Source organism: Nannospalax galili, unplaced genomic scaffold (assembly GCF_000622305.1).
Source record: "Nannospalax galili isolate Female #2095 unplaced genomic scaffold, S.galili_v1.0 scaffold232, whole genome shotgun sequence".
NCBI classification, from domain to species: domain Eukaryota; kingdom Metazoa; phylum Chordata; class Mammalia; order Rodentia; family Spalacidae; genus Nannospalax; species Nannospalax galili.
Genome location: NW_008331488.1, coordinates 1,430,975 through 1,445,736, shown reverse-complemented (window position 1 = coordinate 1,445,736; position 14,762 = coordinate 1,430,975). Strand labels below are relative to the sequence as shown.

Sequence of the window (14,762 nt, the reverse complement as noted above, 5' to 3'; positions counted from 1 at the left end):
CCTTGAGAAAAGGAACATTTCTAGAGAAAATTTCTGAGGTTTAAATATAACAGATGGTATTTCAAATCTGTCAGTTACATATGTGAGAGAACTCCAAGTTTAGATTCATTATGCAGCTACAGTTCTTGACAAAGAGTTTATGGCATTCTGCTGTAACAAAAAGCTTACCCATTCCCATCCCCTCAAGGAGGCTTCTGAGGAAATTTCACATGACCTCAGTCACTGCTCTTCCCTTTCAAAGGCTGTTCTGCTGGGCCACTCTTTGGTTTTTGATATAAATTAACGTGGGTCAGTGATCTTTTTCATTCTGTGCACGGTGAATCCTGCTGAGGGCTCTGTGGCTGCCGCGGATGGCCCTGTTTTTATATGGGTTCTTGCTGCTTGGTCTGGTGATTATTCTCCGGAGCTCCTTGAGGCGCACGAGAAATATTTTGTAGCATTGCTTGCTCCTTGCTGTGGTTGTTTTCCAGCTGGGCACCTGCTCTCTTGTCTAAAGCAAGTGTCTGTGTCCACAGTCACTCCTAGACAGCGCTGACGTCTGTCTGTCCTGTGCTGTGCAGCTCCTACCTTTCCCTGTGAGCTTAGACCAGTGAGAACCTGAGCATCCATGCCACCGCCATAGTCATGTAGTCCCACAGGTCTGTGTTGCTTTTCTGTTTTTTTCTGTACCTCTGCTTCTACGTCACAGTCTCAAAAGTCCCTTGACCTTCACGTCTGTTTCTAACTGAAACCTTTCCATTAAATCCCTGTATTTTCATTTAATAACTGTGCTTTTAATTTTTATAGCATTTTTCACAAATCACAACTACTTGTTACTTATTTTACTTGTTTCTTTTTCATTTTCCTGTTATAATCATGAAGGTTTGTACAGTGAGTGCCTGGAACCTTTCATGTTCCCAGATTTCCAACTGACAGTTACATATCCAATTATATCCTTAATCTTTTATTTGGTCTAATTTAAAATTTACAAGAAAGATTTTAATTAAAAATTTATTATTTTTATTGTATGTGTATGAGTATATTGCCTGCATGTACGTTAAGTGCACCCATGTTGTGCCATGCCCACAGAGGACAGAAGAGGCCATTGGATCCCCTGGAACTGGAGTTACATGTGGGTGCTGGGATTCGAATCCAGGTCTTCTGCAAGAACAACCAGTGTTCTTAACCACTGAACCATCTTTCCAGCCCCCAGCAATTATTTTTTAAAGCATTTTGCATGATCATTTCTCCTTATATAGACATATCATTGTTATGTAAATACCCTGAATACTTCATATATGCTTTTTTTAATAAAAAAAACATAAACAAGGACCAACGTATTAACCTTGATGCAATATTAATCGTTCCTTTACAGGCTATCCCAAGTTTTGATACTTACCTGAGTGATCATCTTTGGCACTTTGCATTCAAAATGCCACCCAGGGTCATTCATTGTTAATTCCTTCTGGCTGGATCCTGACTCTGTGCTGTGTTGAGAACACTGTATGAGAGGTGTATCTGTCCTGTTGCATCTTGTAGGGAGACATATCTCACCTGTAACTTTTAAGTAACTAAATGATGATAAAGGGCTTTGTTCTAGGGATGCTTTGTTCTAGGGAGTGGTCAAATATAAAGAGATTGTGTGTGTATATGTATATGTGTATGCCTCTGTTAGGGGTAAGAGAGATGTCACTCCCTCTTAGGGTTTCTATACTTAAAGTGCATGTTTGCCATTTGTTCTCAGTAGCAGTCTACCTTGGTATAGGTTTTGTGTGTGTGATATGTGTGTGTCTCTGATATGTTGTATGTGGTATTATATGTGGTATGGTGTTATGTGTGGTATATGTATGTGTTCATGTGTGCGTGTGTGATATGTGTGTGTCTGTGATATGTTGTATGTAGTATTATATGTGGTATGGTGTTATGTGTGGTATATGTATGTGTTCATGTGTGTGTGTGTGTGTGTCTGTGTGTGTGTGTGTGTGTGTGTGGTCAGAGCTCAGTATCAGGTATTTTCTTAGATTATTTTCCACTTTGTTTTTTGAGGAGAGACTCTTATTAAACCTGGAGCTCACTCATTCAGGTAGACTGGCTGGCTAATGAGCCCAAGGATCTGCCAGTCTCTACGTCCCCAGCACTAGGGTAAAAAGACACATGCTGCTGTGACCAGCTTTATGTGGATGCCGCTGATCCAAACTCAGGTCCCCATCTTGCATGGCAACACTCTATCAACTGAACCATTTTCCTTGGCTCTTGTTTTTATTTTAAAATGTTTTATATCTATCTGTATGAATTTGGGTATAGGTCATGAAACCAGAAAGGGGACCATGAGACAGGAGAGATTTCTTAGTGGAGTGGGGAAGGAGAAAAGGAAGGAGAATGGGGGCTCTAAGAGGGAGCAGGAGGAAGACATGCTGAAGGAGGGTGGAGGAAGATCAGCTGAATCGAAGTGTGTGTGGAAATGCAGCATTGATTAAGAATGAAAGTGAGTCCACACTGGGGATGATGGCTTGCACCTTTAACCCCAGCATTTGGGAGGCAGAGAAGCTTGAGGCCAACATTTTATACATAGGGAGTTCCAGGCCAGCCAGGGGTATATAGTAAAACACTCACTCAAAACAAGAACAAAAAAGAGGAAAGAAAAAAAAAAGAAAAAAGAAAAGAAAAAAGTGAGCCCAGGCAGAAATAAAATGGTCCCTGAGAACACTTAACATTTCATGTGTGTGTTGGGCATAGGTGTTGTCGATCAGCGATAGGGTGCTGGCCTGGCATGTTTGAGGCTCTGGGTTTGATCCATAGCGGTAAAAAGAATAAAAGTAAATAATTAAAAGGTATTGTAATACCTCCATCTTTCAAGTGTCTGGAAGAAGAGCAAGAGGTGGATGGATTATTATTCCATAATAATGTGCTGTGGTTGTCGCTGACTGTCCTTGATCATAGTGTATCACAGCTGTAAAGTCAATCCCGTCAGCTAACACTGAGTTAGCTTAAGTAGCACTGAGTACCGAGGTCTGGGACTGTGGACTGATTTGCAAGGTCACACACATGTTGTGATTTGAATTTAAGTTTTTAAAATGATGTTCTTCAAATTTTTACAAAATTCTCTTAATCCTTTCAGTAGAAGCACATTGGACATCTTCTAAGTTTCCTCACTCCTAACTTCAAGGATGACTGAGTAGAATCTTAAAAAGTACAAAGTGCAGTGTTCTGTCACTGGCTAAGAGATGAGCCAGGGCTCTTCCTACTGGGCATTACTAATTGCTCTTCAGCCTAAGGATGCTGGTGACTGTTTTTCACAACAGAATCAAAGATTATTAATAGAGTTTGATCCCCCCCCCCGTTCAATGGCGGTAACATACTGATTTTGTTTCTTATGATTCTTCCTGGTCAACAGCAAAGGTCATCCATGTAATTATATTGCCTGTTCGTTCTCTGATGCTGCTATATTATTGCTTAGAGAATCATATATATTCCTAAGTCCTAACAAAAAGGGCAAGAAATGTAGTCAGAAGCCTCTTTCTTTTCTTAGAAAACAGACTAAACTTCCACTAATTACATGACGACAAACCACATCTGGAAAAAAAGATCTTCCTGCTGCAAACATCTGGAAATGTTAGAGAAGCTGCAGCAAAGATCCTTGTTCCATGGCTGAGACTCTAACCCAACACACACAAGCATGGCCGAGAAGTAAGAGAGGCAAAAGGTCACCTGCACCGCGAAGGGGAGCACTGGGGGTATTTCCAGAGCAGTGACCTCTCTGAAAAGGAAGTAGGAAGATTTTGTCTGGGGAGCCTATGCTTATTCATGTGGTAAAACACTTAGGGGTGGGCACCTCCCGAGCATGCTTGTGGTTTAGGGAGGGCAGATGATAGACACACTTTGAGGCTTGCTTAAGTGAAGGTTATGGGAGCCATATTTGAAGGTTAAAATGGAAGACAGGCCTGCCTCTGGCATGCTGAGCTGCATCATGAAGTTTTAGCTGAAATAAAGGAAAGGTGCTTTGAAGGTGCTTTGATATGAGTTTGCCCTGGAAGATGTCTCCCTTGCTTAGCAGCTAACATGACCATAAAAATAAATAAATAACATAAATAAGATTAAATAAATTTGTAGAGCTCAGCCTATGAGGAGAAACCAGTAGTTCTCTTTCTGGTTTTAGTATCTTCTCAGAAATTACGTTTAGCTTTACATGGGATAGCACCAGTATATTATAAATTAGTTCAAATAGATGAGAATATGTGTGTGTGATATGTAATGCAACTAAATCTATTTAAAGGCATGTTAGAATTCTACCAGTGCAGAATTTGCTATTTTTCATAGTTATGTTTAGATTAGTCTTGGACTCAGTATTGTGGTGAAAGTGGGTTCTTAAGGTACCCACTAAATGCATCAGAGTTCAACATAAATGATTCCATTTTGAAAAACCTGTAATCTTCAGCAAGGTAATACTATTCAATGTACCTTTAAAAATAAGCATAGTGGATAATATTTTGTGTCAGCTTGACTGGCCACTGGTACTCAGATTATACATCGTTTATGGGTGTCTGTGAGGATGTTTTGAGGTGAGCTTGGCAATAGAGTCAGCAGATTCAGGAAAGCAGACTGCCCCCACACCACCCCCATGAGCAGGCATCCCCCATGGGTCTGTTGAACAAAAGTCAAAGGCAGGAGGAATTTACTTACTGGTTTTTTTTTTTTTTTTTTTTTTTTTTTTTTTTTTTTTTTTTGCTTTGAGCTTGGACACCTCATCTTATATTCTCTGATCCTCAAACTGATATTTGTATTATCAGCCTATGTGTTTCTTAGGCCTTTGAACTTGGTCCTAAGCTACACCATTGACTATCCTGGGTTTAGTTTTCAGATGACAGACTGGGGAGTTTTCAGTCTCTATAGTCATGTGAGCCAATTCAGGCTATATTTCTCTCTTTGTCTGTCTCTTTGTCTCTCTCTCTGTCTCTGTCTCTCTCTCCTATCTCTCTTTTCCTCTGACTGATGACTGTTGAATTTCCTGACTGTTACAGTAAAGATGCAAAAACCATCCCTTTAGGCATTTTGAAAAGTCTGGGTCCCATTTTTCTTGCTATAAAAACAAAGGAGTTGTAAGCAGATGAAAATCCTTGGATTCACTGAGCATGTCTGCATTCACTACGTGTTTACTATATGGCTAATGTTTGCAATTTGAAGATGAATTAAATATAGTTCCTGTGCTTGAGAAATTTATAGTTACGAAGAGAAATGGTAAAAACCAGTAAGGCCTGGTATGGTATCACTAGTTATCTCCACAGAGGCACCAGGTGTCTATGTTAGCCCAGGCTGAGAAGTGGGTTAGCCCATGCTGAGCAGTGCATTTGAATCTTCCCATTCATTGCTGTTTGACTTAATCTAGTTTACCTCAATTTCCCTATCCATTGCTATTTACCTGAATCTACACTTCATTTGAATGCACTCCTTCCCCCAAATCTGGAAACTTTATTATTATGCTTGGCTCTTAAATGTTTTTTCCTTGCTAACAGCATTAAAGTGTGAAAATCCTGTGATAAGCTAGATGGTCTATGCCAGATAAAAATTTGCTATAAGGCGAGCCAGGGAGAGATGGGCCACGTATTCTCTGCTTCTGTCACTCACTTAATTCCCATGAAAGAATCTGCAGTCACACATGTGAAAGGCAGGCAGAGGGAGGCAAGCGGGAGACTGTTAAAGGCACCTGAGTTTTCTTTGTGTCGTTTGCCAAGTGAAAGCTGTGGCAGGTGTTTATGATTTGATGGGAAGACATGTCTTATTTTTTCCCACTGAGTGTTTTCTAGCCCTTTGCTCTCCGTGGTTTAGCTCTGAGCGGTTCTCTACAGGTTTTTAGACTCTAATACAGTGAATAGTTTCTAGATCACAGGGTTCATTACAAATAGCAGATGTTATCATCTAACTTTCAGTAAAAAAAAAAAAAAAAAATCTCTTTAGGGACCAGGAACATAGCTCAGAGGCCAAAGCATTGGCTATGCAAGTGTGAGGACCTCAATTTGCATCTTAAGCACCTAAGTTCAAACAAAACAGAACGAAGGGATCATGGCAGTGTGCAGTCCTAACCCCAGCACTGGCAGGTGGAGAAAGAGGATCCAGAGCTCGCTAGCCAACTAGTCTAGACTTATTTGTGAGCTCTGGGTTTAGTGAGAGACCCAGTTTCAAAATATAAGGTGAAGAGTGATTGAAGAAGACACCTGATATTGATCTCTGGTCTTTACATGGTCACAGACACCTGCATACATGTACATACACACATGCATATCACCCTCCCACACATACCTGCCTCTGCGCATACATCATTCTTTTATTGTGTTTTGTTTTTAAGAGACAGGGTCTGACTATGCAGCCTGACTTGACTGAAACTCTCTATGTAGACCAGGCTGCCCTCAAACTCACAGTCTGCCTCTGCCTCCCAAGTGCTAGGATCACAGGCATGCACTACCACCCCTGACCTGTTGTATACATCATTCTTAAAAGCAATATGCATGTGTAAATGGAGAAAATAGCACATAAAATATTTATGCTTTTTTACTTTGTATTTTTATCATTTATGTATGTATTTTAATATTTATGCTATATTTTGCATTTCTGAACTTAATATGACAGTATGAACATACCTAATGTAAGTAGTATGAGTATACCATTGCTTTTTTCATTCAACTTTATATATCTGAGACATGTTAGTATTGCTGTTTATGACAGAGATCTATTCACTTTTCACTGCTGTATTGTCTTAAAGGAAAATCCACCAAATTTTGTCTCTCTCTATTCTTATAGAATTTTTACTTGCTTGTATTTTTTGCTACTTCAAATTTTTGCTAACAGTATTTGGCACATGTTCCTTTGCTTACACACATACAGGTAAGGAATTACCTGGAGTCACGTTATGCCACATGTGTCTGCTGTAGATTGGTTATTCTAATTTCTGTGCCTGTCACCTGTAGAGAACTTCTCATTTATTCACTGGCCTCTCAAACCTCAAAATTTTACCAGTTTGTAATATGATATTTCTGTATGCTTTTAATTTTTAATTTCCCTGATTACATGAGGTTGAATATTTTTTCATATATTTATTGATCTTTTATATTACTCTTAGTAGAAAACATATTCCTGCCTGTGGGTCTTTTTTTCCCCTTTCCATTGAGCTCCTTTTTTCTTATTAATTTTAGGCACTCTGATAACAAGACGGTTGGCATGCCAGTGTGGATGGTGGAAATTTCACAGGGTCCCACCTGTAGATGGAGAGCTATGGCAATCAGTGGTGGCTGACTACAATACCAGGCGATTGGCTCTACACACATGTACCTCTGAGCACCACTAAATGGGCTCAGTAGGTTTCATGTGTGTGTGTGTGTGTGTGTGTGTGTGTGTGTGTGTGTAAACACATACCCACAGGTGTATATATGTAACAATAATAATTGAAGAGTTCATGAAATTGAAGAATAGGAGGAACATTAGAAGAGTTGAAGGGGGAGACAGGGATAGAAAGGATGTAAATATGGTACTCATATATGAAATTCTCAAACAATTAAATGTCTTTAAATTACAAGTTCTTTTAATGTTTTACCTATTTTTAATGTGTATGACTGTTTTGCCTGCACGTGCACCATGTGCATGCAATGCCCCTGGAGGCCAGAAGAGGGTGTTGGAGTCCATGAAAATGAAGTTATGAATATTGTTAGCTGCCATGTAGGTGCTGGGAACTAAATTCTGGTCCTCTGCAAGAGCAGAGGTTAAGGCAGTGCTCTTAACCACTGAACAATCTCTCCAGCCCCATGTGCTTTAGATTTTAATCCTTTTAAACCATGTACATTGTGAACAGTTTCTCCAAATATTCAGCCATTTTGAACACACCAAGCAGAGAGAGTAGTAGTATAGTAGTGCGCTCCACATGCCCACCGTACACCACAGTGCCAGCTTCATGTGCTCCTGATTCCCCTGACTTCACCTATAACCCACGAACTGTCCTCGTTACCAGGCAAACACCAAATTTCATGTAAGTTTATTGTGACTGTTTTCCATTTTCTTTACTTTTCTTTTGATGAACAAAATTTGGAATTTTCATGTAGCTGAATTCATAACTTTTTTCTTCTATGGACTGAGAGTTTTCATCTTGTTATGGAAATCCATCTTTAAGTTGAGGCCAAGAGGAGATGCCCTCTATTTTCTTCTAATTGTTTTGACACTTCAGGCATTACTCATGACAGACACCCCACTCCACTGATTGCTAATTTCTGGCATTTGATTTTCCACATTTGTGAGCAACTGTTTCTAGACCCTTTACTAGTGCTAATGCCATGTTATTGAAAGCATTATAAGTTTATAAATTAAAAGGACAGAAGCTTCCAGTTTTGCTCTTCTTAGAAATTTCATTCTTGTGCCTTTGTTCATTCATGTAAATTTCAGAATTTCATAATCAAATTCTACTAAAATTTTTTAGAATTTCTATTGGCAATCCATATAAAGATAAATTTGTGCTGGTTTTATGACGTTCAAACTTATAGGTATTTTATTTTTAATAATTTTTTATTTAAATTTTTTTGTGTATTTCATACAGACCAGCTCAGAAACTCTTAATCATCTTTATACCCCAATCTCCACTGACACACTTCCTCCTCTGGAGCCCATATACTTGGTTATCCTTGTCAGGTCCACTGGGTTGTCAGTGTCCCCAGCCGTTCCCCAGTGCAAGTCCGTGCACTAAGTCTAGTCAGCGTCTCTAGAGTCCCTTGTTTTAGGAAGATCAGCTCTTCTTCATCTAACAGCAATCAGTTGCCAACATTCCTTCAGAAAAGATTGAGGTCTATTGTTCATTTTCCCAGTTCTATGCTGGGTTATTGTCTGCTTGAGTTTGCATGGGACTTGTGTGTACTGACACCATTGCCATAGAATCATATGAGCAGGTTCCCAGGAGCTTGTGGGAATCTGTTTCCATAAAGTCATGAAACCTCCTCCCTGGCTCTTACAACCTTTCTGCCCCTCCTCCGCGATGGTCCCTGAGCCTTGGGTGGATGAAGTTTAATAAAGGGGTCCTGTCCAAGGACCAGCATTCAGCAGACTCTTGATCTCTACACTTTGGCCGCTTCTGACCTTTTGTGTTCCTGGCCCTCTGCTGCATGAGGAGCTTCATTACTGAGAACTGATCCTTAGTCTCCTCTTCTTTATCCTGTTCTATGTTCCATGAGCCTTTGGTGCAGAGGTTGCATTGCAGATGAGTCCCTTAGACCTGGGCAATTCATAGACAATGTCCGTGTGTGACCAGTTGTGGTACTTGGTAATAGTCTCTGGCTGCTGCAAAATGAGCTTCTTTGATGAGTGGTGACTGGGATATTTGTCTGTAAATATAAGGATACATATTTTGCACATAGTAAGAAATCACATTAGTCTAGCAATGTCTTGGGGTTTTCTCTAAGATCTATAGCCAATCTATCCATGTTGTATTAGGTTATGTTTATATTACCACACTTGAGTTTTCTCCCTTTGAGTGGGCATTTGGTCAAATTAGGTGGCTGTTGATTGCCCCAAGATAAGAGTGCCACTACTGCACTGATGTCATATGCTGTGCTGGCCACTGATGTGGTTATTTGGTCTTGAAGTTGGTGTTGGACCATCCATGATGTTTTCCCTTGGCACTTTCATAGCGCTCTCCAAAGCTATGAGAGCCGCCTTCAGGGGGAGTGGCTGCAGGTCCATTGCAGCTCTACTGCTCCAAATCCTGTGTCCAAAGTATATTCTGTCTTCAGCAGTAGGGTCTGACCTTCAAGTTCTGGGAGGCCATCAAGGGCTGTGGCAATAGCCTGAGTAATTTTTTGTGAGTCTCTTGGACCACCCTGGCCAACAACTCAAAGGGGGGTATCTCTTGTCTGACACTGTTTCTTGGCATGTACTCTTTAGTTATACACATGGACTCATGTAGAGATGATGTATTTATAATTTGTTCATAGGTTGTTGGACAAATATGATTCCCTCTGATCTTTTAAAACTACCTAGACATTATTTATCCTTTCTCTCTCTCTCTCTCTCTCTCTCTCTCTCTCTCTCTCTCTCTCTCTAACCATTCCACCATGGTTTCCCCATTTAAAGTGTCCCCATTTTCCTCATATCTCCCTTGATAATACCTGTCACCTATGGTCCTACTTCTCTTGAGCTTTCTTTTCCTTTATCCCCAAGATTCCTTGTATAACTCTCCCTCCCCCTCCTATTTAAATAATCCCATTTTTATCCATATCTCCCTCACTAACACCTGTTTCCTACTGTTCTTCTCTCTCAGGTTCTTTCTTTTCCTTTACCTCCTTGGTTCCTTTTCATTATCTTGGTTCTTATAGTTATGTCTGGATACTTATAAGGATTCAGTGCTAGGATGATGGGCTAAGGATCTGAACAGAGTGTTCTCAAAAGAAGCAATAAAAATGGTTAAGAATCATCTTAAAAGGTGTTCAATATGATTGGTAATTAGGGAAATACAAATTAAAACCACTTTTAAGATTTCATCTTACCCCAGTCAGACTGGCTAAGATCAAGAACAGATGATACCAAATGTTGGAGAGGATGTGGAGAAAGGGGAACACTCATCCACTGCTGGTGGGATTGCAAACTTGTTCAACCCTTATGGAAAGCAGTGTGGAGCACTCTTAAAAAACTACAAATGAACCTACCATATGACCCAGTTATACCACTCCTTGGCATATACTCAAAGAACTCATCCTATTGCAGAGACACTTGTATATCCACATCTGTTACTGCTCTTTTCGCAATAACTAAGACATGGAAGCAACCTAAATGGTACATTTACACAATGGAGTTCTACTAAGCAGTAAAGAAAGATGAAGTCATGAAATTTGCAGGTAAATGGATAGAACTAGAAACTGTTATACTAAGTGAAGTAACAGACTCAGAAAATTTGAAGATTTTAATGCACACTTACCACACTTTTTGTTTACTAATCTTTTGCCCTCCTTTTTTGTTCAAGACTTAAATCATCATCAAGTTTTTCCTTCAGTAAATCTTCCCTAGCCAGCCTGCTTCATAAGGGCTTTTCATTATGGGTTACATGCTTACTTCTTGTTTAAAATTTCCTTTGTAAACAGATCTTGAGGACATTGTGTTTTCTTTTACATCTTTTATAGTTTTTCTCCCCTTGGTTCATGGGTATACTCTTTAAATGTTTAACAATTGGTTCTCTAGAGAAAGGGGGAAAGGGAAGCAGTTGCAGAGTTTGATAATTCTGTGTGATAAATTCTCCTACAGTGGTCAATTCCAAGTTGGTAATGCGACATCCCTGACTGTAGAGCTGGGATGAGATGTTGAATGCACATTGTTCTATTTAGTATTCCCACCAAGCAGAAACAGTGGATGCCAATAACCTTAGTTACAAATCACTGTAAGATCTATGATGAGGACTGGGTGATTGCACCATGCAGCAACTCAATTAAGTATTTAGTTGTAGGTTTATACACTTTATTTTAAAAATATGACTGTGTTTAGGTGGCTTAGGATGTTTTTGAATTCTTATTAATGTCTTATAAGGCATATGAATTGGTTCCAAACAACCATGTAGAGTCTGTATATTTGTTGTGAATGTTATAATGTTTGCCTTTTAATTTTTTAAATATTTTATTTATTATTTTTATTTTATGTGTATGGGTGTATTGCTTGCATGTAGGTAGCTGCACCCATGCCATGCCTGCAGAGGTCAGGAGAGGGCATTGGATCTCCTGGAACTGGAGTTGTAGACGTGGTTGTTAGATGCCATGTGGGTATCATACTGCAAGAACAGTCAATGCTATTAACTGCTGAGCCATCTCTCCAGTCCGTTTGCCTTTTAAAATTAAGTTTTCTACCAATTTTTTGCTGGTTTAAAGGAATACAATTGACTTACCTAATATTCTTGTGTCTTGCACGCTCACTAAATACCTAGATAATATTTACATCTGCCTTCCTAGGATCTTATCTACCTTTTGTGACTATAGAACCTTCGTTCTTTCAGTGTCTGTTTTTGCATCATTTCTATTTCATTGCTTTCTTCTTTCATTGATACAGATCTCTCAAGTGTTTAGTTTTCGTGTCTTACTTTCAAATTTAAATAAGTGTTCTATGGTCTTTCTTGGTACCATCTTTATTTGACAGAGAAGCCTTCTTTATTTCATAAGTAAGAATTTGTTTCTATTTGTCATGAGTGGATGTTGGAAAACATGATTATTTTGTATGTATGGAGATGATCATAATGCTAATAATTAGCATTCAGTTTGTGAGGACAATTTTATGACATATCCAATAATGTATTCCCAAGTGAGGGAAGCAGGGTTCTTGAGAGAAGTACAAGGAGAAATGAAAAAATATGTACATAGGAAACATGAACACATGTGAATAGCATATTAGCTAATGATCTCTAGAACACTCTGGTCAATAATATCACACTTCTTGGTATTTGTTTTTTTCTGTTTTATTTCATTTTTTCTTTATAAAAGTCAAATTATGGATTTATCTGCATTCAAACAAATCTTCATTACATTGAATAAAATTCAGCTACATGGGATATTTGCAGTTTGGGCCATTTAGTAGGTCAGGTTCAGCAAATTCCACATAGTCTATATTGGGTACACAGTGTTTTCTGACCATAGCTGAGCTTCTTTTTAAAAGAAGAACTGGAAGTGGCACATGGTGGCACACACCTTTAATCCCAGGACTTGGGATCTGTAAGATCAAGGCCAGACTGGTCCACATAGCATAGCAAGTTCAAGAGCTGGAGTTTATTAAAGACAGCTTAATATAGGATTAAGCATGAGGGTTTAAGAGAGAGGAGGGCACTCAGAAAGTAGACACACTGAGCACGGGCGTGGGCTTCCCTCAGAGGTAGCCAGCTGAGCTGTCCTGTTCATAGTCTGGTTCTTCATCCACTTGACCTTTCCAGCCTTGCATAATCCACCTTTTAGCTTGTTCATTTTGATTTGCACTAAATAACTTCAGTGTCTAGTTTCTGAAGTTCTGTAGCTTTTTCTCAGCATCTACTGTGTTTTTTTTTAATTAACTTTAAAATAATCTCTTCAAGCTTTGTTTTGGTCAAATATCAACCAGCAATTAATTTATATGTTGTTTGCTAAATACAGTGCCCTCAATCTTTTCTGACTTTGTATTTTCTGATATTTCCATATCCTGGTTGTTACTGTAGCCCCTTAATCCACGGAGCTTCACTTGTAGGTATGATCTGAGTTTCTAACCTAAAATGGTTTACTTTAGAGAGAGTTTGATTTTGCTTCCTTAAAAACTAGGCTTTTGCAACCTTGGATGACTTGGTATCAATATCTTGACTTGGGACTTTTTTTTTTTTTTACTGTCAACTCTGCCCCCAAATTATCCATCTACAGTGAAGAAAATAGGCATGCCTCTCATTTCGTTTGGCAGGGTATGCTTTATATGAATGTATGTATGTGTGTGTATTTTGTGCATATTTTACTTCATTAAAAATTAGTATACAAAGTAATGGCTGTCATTATGTCATTTTCATAACACTGTTTTCCTGACCCTTTTCCTACACTCCCAGCTCCCTCCTGCTGGTCCCCCTTTTCCTCCAGTAACCTCTCTTTTGCTTCATGTCACATATGTTCTGTTACCTCTTCCGCCCACCCTCCCATAAGCCCCTTTTCTGTTTTCTAGTTTCATAACCTGCACCCCTACACATACATACAAGGTAAAATGTAGGACTGGCATATGAGAGAGGATGTCACATTTTTCTTTCTGAATCTAGGATACTGCCTTGACGATTTCCAGTTTCCAAATTTTTCTTTCTGTGGGCTGTTCTACACTCTAGTTCACCATCTCATAGACCAGATTAACTTTTTAACTTTTGCTTTTTTTTTCTTAATGAGGACACTTTAAAGGGGGTTCTTTATTTCAAGGTGACTAGCTTTAACTGCTTTCTATTTCTGTGAAGTTATGGTGTTTTCTCTGTATGGTATAGATTTTATTTATTCTTAGACAATTTCATACATGTAAACATTGTATCATTATCATATGCACCCTCCCCTTTCCCCAACCTCCATTTCTTCTTCTTCTTTCTTTAAATTTTTTAAAATAAATAATTTATTGAGAATTTCATACATGCATATGAAGTATTTTGATCAAATCCATGCCCACTCCTTCCCCTCCAACTCCTCCCATATCTCCCCATCACTTTTTTTCTGATAACTTCATGTACTCTTCCTTCTTCTTTAATTTTTTATAGGGCTTTTGGCTACTCTAACAATTCCCCTTTCTGAAGAGGTAACCCTAAAATATTTTAAGGATTAGATTAAAGCTCCCAAATATTTTAGACATTTTTGGCCTTTGGAATGGAGTAGGTTGCCAAGAGGCCCAAGGACATTGTGAGTTTTAGCGAAGAAACTGGCTACTTCTCTTTGGGGTCTTTTTACCCTAACTTGCTAGTGAAATCCTGCCTCCTATTCTTATCACACCATCCTCTGAAGGGATTACCCAAATAGCCAATGGAGAATCGGGATGCAGACCACTCTGGCTTCTTCCATGCTGAACAGGGACACAGGGTGGGGCAATTGGAATACCCCTTCAATGGGTCTATCTAAAAGACTCCCAAATTGCATAACTCTTATCTCTAAGGGGAAAAGAAAATCCTTGAATCATGAACAGGAGATGTGAAGGAGAAGTAAAGGCAAGAGTAATTAACATTACACGCTCTAGACAGGGAACTAGAAAAAAGTCACAGGGCAATTTTCAAAAGTTCATATGAGAGTCCATTGGAGTTTCTTGACAAGGGC

At 39.1% G+C, this 14,762-nt stretch overlaps 1 protein-coding gene across 8 annotated transcripts in view; it reads left to right on the top strand.

The window, feature by feature from the left end:
- The window catches only part of Tmem117 (transmembrane protein 117), a 530,788-nt gene that overhangs the window by 167,092 nt on the left and 348,934 nt on the right, over positions 1 to 14,762 (top strand). The gene's annotated exons all lie outside the window — the stretch shown is intronic.